The sequence below is a fragment of the Mesoplodon bidens genome (assembly GCF_964165515.1).
Source record: "Mesoplodon bidens genome assembly, chromosome: 11".
In the NCBI taxonomy this organism is placed as follows: domain Eukaryota; kingdom Metazoa; phylum Chordata; class Mammalia; order Artiodactyla; family Ziphiidae; genus Mesoplodon; species Mesoplodon bidens.
This window is the reverse complement of record NC_138167.1, coordinates 69,879,457-69,892,631: the sequence shown is the minus strand read 5'-3', so window position 1 is coordinate 69,892,631 and position 13,175 is coordinate 69,879,457. Positions and strand designations below refer to the sequence as shown.

The 13,175-nt window shown below is 47.6% G+C and overlaps 2 long non-coding RNA genes across 3 annotated transcripts in view; both read right to left on the bottom strand.

Annotated features, from left to right (window-relative positions):
- The window catches only part of LOC308624893, an 89,833-nt gene that overhangs the window by 59,367 nt on the left and 17,291 nt on the right, over window positions 1-13,175 (bottom strand). The gene's annotated exons all lie outside the window — the stretch shown is intronic.
- LOC308624894 lies at window positions 8,438-9,423 on the bottom strand. The gene is made up of 3 exons (XR_014017014.1): window positions 9,349-9,423; window positions 9,045-9,218; window positions 8,438-8,793 (listed from the first exon to the last, which is right to left on the bottom strand). It is a non-coding gene; the product is annotated as an uncharacterized lncRNA (long non-coding RNA).

Below are 13,175 nucleotides of genomic sequence, written 5' to 3'. Positions count from 1 at the left end.
CTTCAATGTGCATAGGAATCACTTGGAGAATCTTGGTTAAATGTAGATGCAGATCCAGTAGGTCTGCAATGGGGCCCGGGAGTCTGTATTTCCAACAAGATCCCAGGTGATGCTTGCAGCCCAAACTGCATTTCAGGGTCTAGAATAGGGATCAGCAAACTAGGGCCCATGGGCCAAACCCAGCTCACTGCCTGTTTCCGTAAATAAAGTTTTATTAGAACACCACCTCACTCACTTAGTTACACATTGGCTATGGCTGTTTTTGCAACAGCGGCAGAGCTGAGTGGTTGCAATAGAGAACACATGGGCAGCAGAGCGAAACATATTTACTATCTGGTCCTTTACCAGAAAAGTTTGAGGACCCCTGGTCTAGAACGATAACTCGTTCTCAAACTTGGCTGTACGTTGGAATCAGCTTTGGAGTTATAAAAGCTACTGATCCTATTCCCAGAGATTCTAACGTAATTGGCATGGGGGTTCAGTCTGGACCTCCAGATTTCTATAAACTTCCCAAATGACTCTACTGTGCATTTGAGAAACAAACGCAGGTCTCCCGGACACACCCCCAGCCCTGCAGCTGTGCCAGTCCTTACATCCTTCACTTTAGCTGGAATCTGCTTCCAGAAGAACTAGGCTTCTGCTTTTATCAGCTGCTTTAGTTAAACACGACAGCCAGCTGGGTCCTGAGCCGTGCCCCTCCCCAGGGGAGAATTTTGGAGGAGTTTCTGCTCCTTCCAATATGTCAGGTTTTGCACGCTCGTTTGCAATAAATAAATGGACATTCCCACCCATTCCCAGTTAAACTTCATTCAATTTGCAAAAAAAAAAAAAAAAAAAAAGTCCATCCTGACCCCATCCTACTGAGACAGTCACCGCTGTCTGGATTGAGCCATGGCATGAAGCCACACACCAGATGTGCTCTGCAAAACATGAGAATTGTCCTTCCTGGAAATAAGGAAAAGAGAGAGAATTACTCGTAACAGGAGGGGAGTTTTCAAGCCTCCGTTTCCAAACGTAGAGTATACAAGCCCTCGGCAATGGGCTCCAATTAAAGTCCCCAGGAGTCCCCTGGTTAACATATTTGCATATAGCACAGGGAGATCAGCTCGGTGCTTTGTGACCACCTAGAGGGGTGGGATAGGGAGGGTGGGAGGGAGGCAGGCACAAGAGGGAAGAGATATGGGGATGTATGTATATGTATAACTGATTCACTTTGTTATAAAGCAGAAACTAACACACCATTGTAAAGCAATTATACTCCAATAAAGATGTTTTAAAAATTTTGCATATAGCCCTTTAGGAAACCCCAGCTTTAGAAGGAGAAATGTTGAAAGAAAAAAAATCAAATGGGCACTGCAGATAAAGCAGCTGAAGGTCACGAGGTTATTTCCCAATTTTACATCGCAGATAATGACACAACCAGATTTTGACACCTAGCGACTCATTACATTGTGATGCACAGTCTTATAATGCATGTGTATTCTTTTTTTCATTTGAGTTAGAAAAAACATGTTCCAAAAGGTCCCAGCCCTGATCACTGGATGCCTGTTATCCTCGGATCCATGACAAGAAAATACAGTGCTGGCTGCAGCTGTCAGCCAGAACGAGAGAAAGTTCCTTCTGGCTCCTGCCAGGCTGAGGGAAGAGGCTTGATGTGCAGGTTCAATGTGTGGAAAAGGTCATACGCATCCCTCTGTTGGAGTGCAGTATTGCTTCGGCAGATAGTGACCATCGCCTGCCTAGGCGTCATTCCTCCCTTCTCCCTTGCTAATAAAATGTCCACTTCATTCAGGTGACAAAGTGCCCGGCTCAGGAGATAAACCATGACTGATTGGTCTAAACTAGTTGTACAATCTTATTTCCCTTTGCCAGGTATTAGGTCTGAGAATGGGCATTCGATCCAGTTCTGGAAAAAAAGATACTCAGAGGAGACAACCAGGTGCTTCTGGGAAAGCTATTTCTATCTAGTAAGAGAGAAACATCCTCTCCCTTACTGTCTGGTCACTGCCATGAGGGCATGATCCTCAAAGCTGAGGCAACCATACTGCCCTCATGATAAAAGACATTACCCAACACACAAGAATACTTGACAGAGCAGAAAGATAGGAAGCTCCGGGTCCCTGATGACACCATTCCGTTGCTGAAACAGCCCTGTAACTACCTAATTTCCTGTTAGGCAAACAATTAATTTCCTTGTGCTTTAAGCCACTGGTAGTTGGGTTTTCTATTACTAGCAACCAAACACATCTATATTAGTTATCTATTGCTGCATAAAATTACCACAAACTTAGCCATTGAAAACAACACGTATGTATGATCTCAGTTTCTGGAGGCCAGGAGTCTGGGCACAGCATAGTTGGGTCTTATGCTTCAGGGCCCCTTAAGAGGCTGCAGGCAGGGTGTCTGCTGGGCCTGGGGTCTCATCTGAAAGGACTCTGGTTGTGAAAGGATTTGGTTCCCTGCTAGCTGTTGGCTGGAAGTCACCCTGTCATCTGGGCTTCCCCAGAGGGCAGCTCACAACGTAGCCGCTGGCTTCATCAAAGCCAGCAGGAGAGAGATTCCACAAATATAACGGAAGTCAGCATCTTCCATAATCCCGTCACAGAAGTCTGCACCTTTGCCATATTCCACTGGGTAGAAGAAAGTCACAGGTCCTGCCCACTCACGTAGAAGGATTTAGACATGGCAGGACTGCCAGAGTGTGGGCATTACTGGAGCCATCCTTCAGCCTGCCCACCATCCTTATTGATACACCTATTGATCGAATTCAGATTAAAATCTTCCCCTCCCACCTCACCTGGATCCTGAGTGAAACAACCCAACTCCTATAAAATACTTTTAAGGCACTTGGGAAATTTTGAATATAAACTGTATATTAGATGATATGAAGAAAATAGTGTTAATTTTATTAGGTGTGCTAATAGCCCTGTGATTCTATATAAGAAAAATGACCTTTTTTTTTTCCTTTTATCACCATGGTGCGCGGCTTGCGGGACCTTAGTTCACCAACCAGGGATTGAACCCTGCCCCGGCAGTGAAAGCTCAGAGTCCTAACCTCTGGACCACCAGGGAATTCCTGAAAATGACCATTTTTTTAGAAATACATAATAAAGTATGTTGGGATGAAATGCCATAGTGTCTGAAGTTTACTTTCAAGTATTTCAGCAGGGAAAAAGGAAACGAAAATGGATAGAGCAAATGTAACAAAAACACGGTAATTACTGATGAATATATGAGAAGTCATTGTACTATATCTCAACTTTTGAGTAAGTTTTCTATAATTATTATTTTAAATGTATGTTCAAGTTTTCTATAATTATTATTTTAAATCTGGCTATCCCTTTATGACCTCCATAAAGCTAAGAACTCCACATTAAACATAGAAGATTGAGCAGACCTGTGCTGAGAATACACAAGTGGCTCTGAGTGATGTCCTCCAAGGTCTGTCCCTGCCTCCCTCTCCATCCTGCTGCTTTCCTACACATATGCTCTCACCCTGCCAACCGAAAACAACCTATTTCCCCAAACAGACCACGATCCTTCATGCCCCCTACAAGCTTTTGCATTTTCTGCACCTTTCCCTGGTGGCTTCTTCTAACACCTTCCTCAATGCCATCTATCTGTCTGGTCTACCTCCAAAATTCAGCTCAAGTGTCAGATCTTCAGTGAGAACTTCCCTGACCCCATCTGCTATGTAGAATGGACCCTCCCTCTCTGGAGCTCCCACTGTGCCTTGTGCACTATAATGATTATTATAGTATGTATCACAATGTACTGGAATTATCTGTCTTCATATCCGATTTCCCCACCAGGCTAACGGCTTCTTGAGAATATAAGATTTCTCATTCATCTCTGTGTCCAGTGATTAACACAGGGCTTGGCACACGATAAGTGCCAAACAAATGTTTGTTGAACAAATAAATGAGAGATCGAATGAATAAGTAAATGAATGAAAAAATCTATACATCCAATTACAATCTATTGATCGGGTAGAGATGAGTCCTGGAAGAACATCAGCTCACTAAGTGATTTCTGCAACCCAGCCATGCCTCCCTCACTATCTGAGTCTCCCTTGGTCTAAATACGGGATCGTTGCAAATCCCAATACAGAAAAGACTCCAGGACACTGATATTAAGACAAAGCACCAAGCGCAATTCCTTTATATGGCTCAGAAACAGGCACCAAAAACACTTTTTAAAGAGGAGCTGCAGAAATTGTCTTCGAATCGATCTTGGAAAGGATAGCTTCGTTGGCAGCTACCATTCTGTGCGGGTAGCGCTCAGAACAACAGGGCCATGGGATAGGAAGGCAGATTTGGGCTCAATATCGAGAAGAACTTTCTTGAGGCAAGTTCCCCATTTTCTGAAGAAGTTCCCCATTTACCCAAAAGTGAACAGTTACTTACCAAGCACCTTTGGTTCCAGGTGTTGGGTTACTCCCAGGAACAGCATAGATAGGTAACTACCCTTGGAAATGACATGCTGGATAAGCCAAGGCAAAGTCTGGGTGATTTCCAAGAATATTGCAGAGGGGGTCCTTTCAACCTAGACCCCCAGACATTGGACCAGATAATCTCTACAGTTCCTTCCAAATACCAGAGCTGTTTTTCTTGTCCTAATGCTCCTTTCCCAGTTATAAATTTCACATAGTGGCTTCTAGGGATCTTCTAAGGAGACTGGAGATGCTACTAAATATCTTCTATCAAAGAATGTAAACTGAATCATATCTCAACAAAGGGAGATAGAGGGAGGCAGGGAGGGGTAACGAAGGGAGGGAGGGAAAGAAGCGAGAACCTCAGGGACAAGAACCCAGACAGGCAGTCTGAGCAGCAGATCCACAGGGCAAGGGTGGAAGAGGGACAGAAATTAAGGCCACTGGTGTCATCTAGGTGAGAGATGACAATAAGAGTGGTGGACACAGACCTGGGAAAAGCTGGGGGGAAAATGTAATGATGAGAAAGCAAGAACCACGTGCCTCTGGTTTGCCATTATATTCAGAACTTGGCACATAAGAGAGAACACAAAATTGAATAAATATATAGTAATGGAAGTGGGTGGGAGGGGACAAAAGCAAGAGGGACATTATGGTTGGGATGATTGGGGTGAGGGGAGCTTTGTGTACGTGAGAGATATGAAGAGTACAAGAAATAAGGAGAAATGAGTATTAAGAAGTTTTGTGTGCTTCCCTGGTGGCACAGTGGTTAAGAATCTGCCTGCCAATGCAGGGGACACGGGTTCGTGCCCTGGTCTGGGAAGATCCCACATGCCGTGGAGCAACTAAGCCCGTGAGCCACAACTACTGAGCCTGCGCGTCTGGAGCCTGTGCTCCGCAACAGGAGAGGCCACGACAGTGAGAGGCCTGCGCACCGCGATGAGGAGTGGCCCCCGCTCACCACAACTGGAGAAAGCCCTCGCACAGCAATGAAGACCCAACACAGCCATAAATAAATTAATTAATTTTTTAAAAAAAGTTTTGTTATGCCTTTTAATGCCAATTCTCTTTGTCACTTTCTCAAGAGGATTGCAATAAAAAAGTAAATTGCCTGTTCAACTACTTTTGGATTCTGGACTGATCATTCTTTGCATGAGATTCCTCTTGAAAACAGATAAAAAGTGGCCTACAATTTATATGAGTGATGATGTTTTTAACATGATAGGAGACCATAGCATTAGTCAATCGGCAATGATATCTTTGAGATGCCAGTCTTATGCAAAATGTGAACACCATAGAATTAGCTCGACATACAGCAAACTTAAAAGTAATTCCTGAGGTTCACTGATCTACAGTCAACTTGTTGTCTGGTCTTGTTAGATTGTCCAAATTTCCTTTCTGTGTTTTTTTCATGGCCTAGCTAAGGAAGAAGGCAGGAATGGAGAAAGGACCAATGAGAAGATTTGTTGTGTGTGGTTTTAATAGGCAGTGACAGGTCCAGCACCTTGTGATACAAAAGGCCCCAGTAGCTCATGCAGCATGGGTTGTCCAAAGCAGCAGGAGAGGAACTCTCGGATGGATTTGCAACAGAAGTTAGATTCACTCTGACTTCCCAGAGGGTCAGTGGGCCACTGGATTGGATGACCTCTCCACTGGTGGGCATGGGAAATACTCTTGCCCTTGCATTGTTCTGGGAGCCAGATGCTGCTCCATCATTCCACTAAGGAACCACAGCCTTCAACATTTTCTTCCACTTCAATACAGAATATTACCTGAATTAATTCATGCAAAAGTCCCAAGAGTTAGCTATAATTGGCCTAATTTTATAGATCCCAGGGTCACACCGCTAATAAATAGAGAAACATGATTCTCAGATCCAGTTTTCCAATGACTCTGTTATGGACTAAATGTTTGTGTTCTCCAAAATTCACATGTTGAAGCCCTAACGCCCAATGTGACTGTATTTGGAGATGGGGCCTTTAGGGGGGTAATTAAGGTTAAATTAGGTCATAAGGGTGGGGCCTTAATCCTATAGGACTAGTGTCCTTTATAAGAAAAGGAAGAGACACCAAGGATCTCTCCCTCTCTCTCTTTCTCTCTTTCTCTCCCTCCCGCCCTTCCTCTCCCTCTCTTTCTCTGTCTCTCTCTCTACGTCTCTCTCTCTCTCCCCTCCCCACACCTGCACAGAGAAAAGCCCATGTGAGGATATAGCAAGAATGCAGCCGTCTGCAAGCCAGCAAGAGAGCCCTCATTAAGAAACCAAATCAGCCAGAACCTTGATCATTGACTTCTAGCTTCCAGACCTGTGTGAAAATAATCGTTGTTCAAGCCACCAGTCTGTGGTCCATTGCTCTGGCAGCCAGAGCAGACTAAGAAAGATACCAGCACCTGCTTAATGTGCCCCTGTCACCTGCCCCTCACTCTGAACTTTGCTCATCCTACTTCCCTGTACTTAGGTCCCTTTCCTGGCTTAGGTGCGCCAGCACCGCTCACATCTCTGAACAAGCATCACCCTCTCCAACAAAACGTTCCCAACCCTCCTTACGCTGGCCCTGTACAGATGTCAGTAATCACGACAGCAACAAAAAAACATTTATTAAGCACCAAGTGTAACCAGGCACTCTGCCATGCATGTGTCATTTACTCCTCCCATCCACTATTTCTATCCACTTTATCAAATAGGCACTATTTCTATCCACTTTGCAGATGAGGAAACTGAGGGTAAGCACCTTGCCCAAGTAAGTGGCAGGGCCCAGATTCGAACCCTGGCAGTCTGACTCCAGAGCTTGTCACTCTCCAGAGCAAGCTCCAGACCATGCCCAATCTCATAGCACGTGAACACCTGATCACCTGCCCTGTTTATCACTTTGTCTCCTCCCACCAGACTGTGAGCTCAGCAGGGGCTGGGACCTTGTCGACCCATCTCTGCATCTCTATGACTCCAATGCCCAGCACAATGCCTGGTGCATCCTGGGCCTCACAATGGCTTGGGGAATGAATGAACAAATGAATGAATGAATGCCTCAACCTCACACTGGTAGCCACCTGTCACAGAGATCAGAAAATCTGCAGTGCCTTTGACTGTGGTTATTAACAAAGAACCTCAGTGTGGGATAATGAAAGTTACAGCATGTGCCGTCTGTCCACATGGCCTCCCTCTGTCTCCATGCACACACGTCTGAGTGAACAGATAACTCACGCTGAGATTTACTTAAAAGGCATTTAACTCAGCTCGCACGTCTGCCAACCAAGCCTATTACTTGCAGTAATCTATTCCATGCATTACCATTTTGATTTCCAACGCGGACAGACTGTGGTGGGTTGGTAGGGTTATTTTCCCCCTCCTGCCAGTTGAGTTATTGTCTGCTTTTGTGGAATAAATTGCTATAAGTTGAGTCACCAGCACTCCAAAATGGGCGAAAATACTCTAGATGCTCTACGGGCAGCTGACAACGTTACGGAAATACACAAAGTGTACATCCAAGTTTACACGGATGGTGATGAGCTGTGAGGGAGGTCGGGAGAAGGGAAGGGGTGAGGGGTGGCCTCAGGCAGAGAGATGCTCACAACGTGCTTTTCCTCCTGCAACGGGGTTCAGCCTCTAGGAAGGGAGTTTGGGAGGTGAAATGCCAAGAAGATTTCAGCTACGAGGATAAACAAGGGGGCTGATGGCTGGAAAAACCAGCTTGGGAAATAAAATAAAACCAGCCTAGTAGGGATGGTATTGGGGACATTGCTGGTGCCCTGCTCATATTCCCTTAGATGGCTCTTACCTGTCCTGTGTGCCCATCACCCAGCTTCTAGGTGCTTTGATCCTCAAGGCTACACCTGTAAACTCTCTTTGGAAGCCTGCCCTTGGGCTACTGGAGTGACTTTGCAACTCTGCAGTCCACCTCCCGCCCCCAGTCTCCAACCCGTCCCCCAACCCCCAAGACAGCTCTCAGCCAGTGACTGTCTGGTGTGACAGTAAGAAAGCCCAGAGCCCAAAGCTCTGAGCGGGGAAGTGTTCTGAGGTTTACTGTCCACTCCAGAGCTTCCCATGGAACCAGACTGATGCTGGGGCTTCGCCTCAGGTCGCGCGGCTGCTAGGCTTCTTCCCCTTCCCTGTCCTCCTTTCCCAACTTGCTCACAGGTCTCTCCGGGGAGCAACTCCTTAATAAACCACGTGGACACAAAGGTCGTCTCAGGATCTGCCTCTGGGAAAGGACCCAGGGTTTGCAAGTCAGGAGGATTCTAACAACTGCAAGGGTCTGTGGGAGTGGATTGTGGGAAATCCAGGAGCTGATGAGGCAGAAGTGTCCGGGGGAATTGAATGGGAGTTGAGGGCAGCAGTGGGATCCCCAGAAAAATCCATCTGGCGCCTGAAAGAGAAGGTCAGCTCCACCGACCACTCCAAAGATCTGGAAGGCACGTGACGACACTACCAGGCAAATAAGAACTTTCCTGACCCCTTTTCCTCCTACCCTCCACATCCTCCTACCCAATGCTCCACAACCCCAGAGGAGCCAGAAATAGGAACTCTCAGTGGGAAAAAGAGAACGACCATCCCCTTCCCAAAGCCAGAGCCCTATCTGCAGTCGGCCCAGCTGGATGGGGGAGGGAGGCATCTTACCTTGGAAACACACCGAAGTGCTGACTGATAGATTGGACTGTACATTCCAATTTCCGAACAAAGGTTCTGTTTTGTATCTTAAAGTGACCACAGGGGTTTCTCTTGCCTCAGCTGACCCGCAGACCCATGAGGACACCAGAATTTTCCTCCAGCACCAGGGAAGGGACAACTCTTCTAAAGCCAGGGTTAGAGGGACAGGGAGAGACAATAATAAAGTGACTTTTAGAATGACACCTCACAAGCCCTGAAAGTTCAACACACCAGTATACATATAATAGACATTTGTCATGGCTGTTATTATTACCATCTGTACTGTAATTGATTTGCTGCATATAATGGTTTCTTATGACCCTAAGACAGACACGTTGTCAACGGGAACACTCTGGTGAGAACAGAGACAGAAAGATCAGTTAGGAGGCTGCTGGGATGAGGGATGATGTAGCAAACGCCAGGACTGGCTACCTAAAGCCGTTTGCATTCTCCTTTCCCCTGCCTCCCTCTCCTATAGAGCCTGGAAAGTGAAATACTCACCTCCCCAGATTCCCGAGACCCGTGGGAGTCATGTGACATGGTTCTTGAGACGTAGATGGAAGACTCTAGAGAAGGGTCCCCTTCCCAAATAAAAAGACGAAGGCTCTCAATTAAAAGGAGTGATGGCCTAGAATGTGCAAGTGATGCTCAGAGAAGCAGCAGCTATCTTGTGACCATGAGAACCAATGCCAACGCTGAGGATGGTGGAAGAGAAAAAGTAGGAGGAGGGCTTCCCTGGTGGCACAGGGTTGAGAGTCCGCCTGCCGATGCAGGGGATGCGGGTTCGTGCCCCGGTCTGGGAAGATCCCACATGCCGCGGAGCGGCTGGACCCGTGAGCCATGGCCGCTGAGCCTGCGCGTCCGGAGCTTGTGCTCCGCAGCGGGAGAGGCCACGGCAGTGAGAGGCCCGCGTACCGCAAAAAAAAAAAAAAAAAAAAAAAAAAAAAAAAAAGTAGGAGGAGCCAGGGTCGCTGACGACATCCTTGGGCTTCCATTCTGATCCTGACCTGCCTTGCCCCCAACTTCTTTTTGCATATGATCAACACACCCTTTACCTTTTTAAGCCACTACAGCAGAGTTTCTTGGTTCTCAGTCCTAGCTGATCTGAATGATGAGGGCTTGACCTAGAGAAGCTGTAGAGGGACAGACGGGGGAATGTGGGTGATGCTTCGGAGATAGAACTGATAAGACCTGACACCTGACTGGACAGGAGAGGAGGAGGGAATCAAGGATGAGAAGAGTGAGTGTCTTGCCCTAGATAAGGAATAGAGGAGTAGAAACAGATTCTAGTGGACAGAGGTAAACCCTCATCATTTTAACAAGTTGCTAAGAACTGAATTGGGTCCCCCCTAAAATTCGCATGTTGAACCCTAATGTGATGGCATTTGGAGCTGGGGTCTTTGGGAGGTAATTGAGTTTACATGAGGTCATGAGGGTAGCTCCCTCGTGATGAGACTAGTGAGCTTATAAGAAGAGGAAGGGACACCAGAGCTGTCCCCCTACCACATGAGGACACAACGAGAAGGGTGCCAGCCAAAGAGAGGGTTCTTACCAGGAATCCAATCGGCCAGCACCTTGACCTTGGACTTCCAGCCTCCAGAATACCGCGAAATAAATATCTGTTCCTTAAGCCAGCCAATCTATGGTATTTTGTGTGGCAGCCCGAGCAAACTCATACCTAAGTACTGTACCTAAGTACTGTGTGTTGTGCTAATGAATGAGTTTTTTCTCCTATTGCCCCGAAGTTGTACATAAACCCCCAAACTTAGGACAATGGACACCAAATACTCTTATGTCTGAACAGAGCTGTGACACAGCCACGGAGGAGGATCTAAGAGCAGACAGAAGCACCTCTGCCCCCCAGTCATCCCCCCTCCCAGAGCCCCTCCAGCCTCTATTAGCAGAAGAGCTAATATCTAAATTTAAGGGGATGCATTAGAGAAGAGAGCCTTGAACTAGGAGGAGAGGGCTGCAACTTTTCCTTTCCTGCCACATACCCCTCCCCTCCCCCAGCCAACCTCAAGAAAACCACTTACAAAGATTAGGGCTCAGTCTCCGTTTGGGTTCCCCCATAATGAGACCTTGACACAAGGACAAGTGGTTCACTTGAGAGATGATCCCAGGAAACACCAGGAGGGCAGTGAGAAAGAGCAGGGGAAATGAGGGTAGTGAAAAGGGTTTGGTTTTTGAGCAAGGGACCTCTTGAACAATGGAGATGAATCCCGCTGGGGAGCACGGGGGTCAGGGAAGAGCAGAAGCCCCAGAGCTATCCCCCATCAAGGGACAAGGGAACAACGGGGGTTAATTCACCAACACTCATTAGCCATCAGCTGGGGGCTGCTGCTAGGCTGTTGATTCCCTGCACTTCTGTCTGCCACTCCTGCCAAGGCCCCCGTAGAAAGCTCTGGGGCAAAGAGATGCAGGGGCTGCCCCAGAAGTCAGCGAGTGAGCACTTTGGGGGGGGAGCACCCCAGTACCTGCTCCAGGTGGCCTGAAAGGAAGGAGGCTGAGTCTGTGTTAATGTCGCAGGCTTTCCAACTTTCCCTCTAACTCAATGGGGAAGAAACGAATTGGAGAGAGAGGATGGAGAAAGAAGCTGTGAGCCCCACCGTCAGCAACGACGCGGGGGCGGGTGGTGAGGATGGCCAGAGGGCAGGACCGTGGAGAGGCCTCCACAGGGCCCTCGGAGAAACCCACACGGGGGCCCCTTGGCTCTCAACCTTCCCATCCCCCGCCCCGTGCAGGTCCCTGGTGCCCCGGGTCAAGTGTGCGCTGCAGGGAGGGAAGAGGGCACAAACTAGAATGTGGAATTGAAGTTCTCAGCTGCAAATAACCAGAGAGCTGTGGGATCCGCCTGCAGCAGTATGAGGGAGACGGTAGCGTGTATTGCGCCCCCACGTGGTCAAGAAGGTCCAATACATCCATATGGCGATGCTACTGAGTACCAGACACACAGCCCCGTGCTTGGCATCGGTGAGCTCGGTTAATCTGCTCAGCAACCTTATGAGGAAGGCATTATTGTCCTGATTGTACAGCTGAGAAACGTGAAGCTCATAAAAGCCACACAGTTTGCTGAGAATCGTACAGCTGATATGTAGCGGAGTCTAAATTCAAACCCAGGCAGCTCTGCCTGACTTTTAGGTTAATTTTAGATGCCTCGTTCATTGACTGGTAGGTGGATAAACAAATCATGATATATCCATACAATAGAATACTACTCAGTCATAAAAAGGAACAAACTACTGCTGCAAGACAGAACATGGGTGAATCTCAAAGACATTACCATACGTGAAAGGCGCCAGGCACTAAAGACCACATTCTGTGGTACGCCATTTCTGTGAAATTCCAGAAAAGGCAAAATACAGGGATAGGAAGCAGATCAGTAGTCGCCATGGGCCAGAGATGGGGGAGGCAAGGGGGCCATGAGGAAATTGGGGGGGTGACAGAAATGTTCTATATCGTGAGCATGGTAGAGCTTATGCTCTTGTGTGCCTTTGTCAAAACTGACAGATGGCCGCTTGAAATGGTCAATCACATTATATACAAATTATACCTCAATAAAGCTGATAAAAACCTTGGACGCCTGAGTTGGAAGTGCCAATGGAAATATCATGGCAGAGATGGGTCTGGAGTTCAGAGGACGTGCTTGGCTGCAGAGTTTGTGAGTCATCGGGGCATCACACAACAGACACCTGGGGAGTGGATGAGCTTACCAAGGGAGACTATGCAGCGCAAGGAAGGCAGAAAAGGGAGCATGCAACCCTGCAAAACCCCAAAATTGAAGGGGCAAGCTCAGGAAGGAGACTGCAAAAGAACCATCAGAGCAATGGAAGGAAAATCAGAAATGGTGTCCAAGAAGTGACCAGAGAGGGCTGTTATGTAAGCCCTTGGCTCTTCCTTGGCTAATGTGGCTCTGGAAACCGGGATGGCAGAGTGGGAGGAAAAGTGAAGCTAATGGGGGCAGCAGAGGGGGACCAGGCAGGAAGGGAGCAAAGCCTTTCCTGGTGCCTGAGTGGGTGCTGAGAAAAGGGTGGCTGACCCTCTCCCCATCCCCCTGCCCACGCTACCCACCCAGCATCATCCTTGGCTCCTCAGACACAG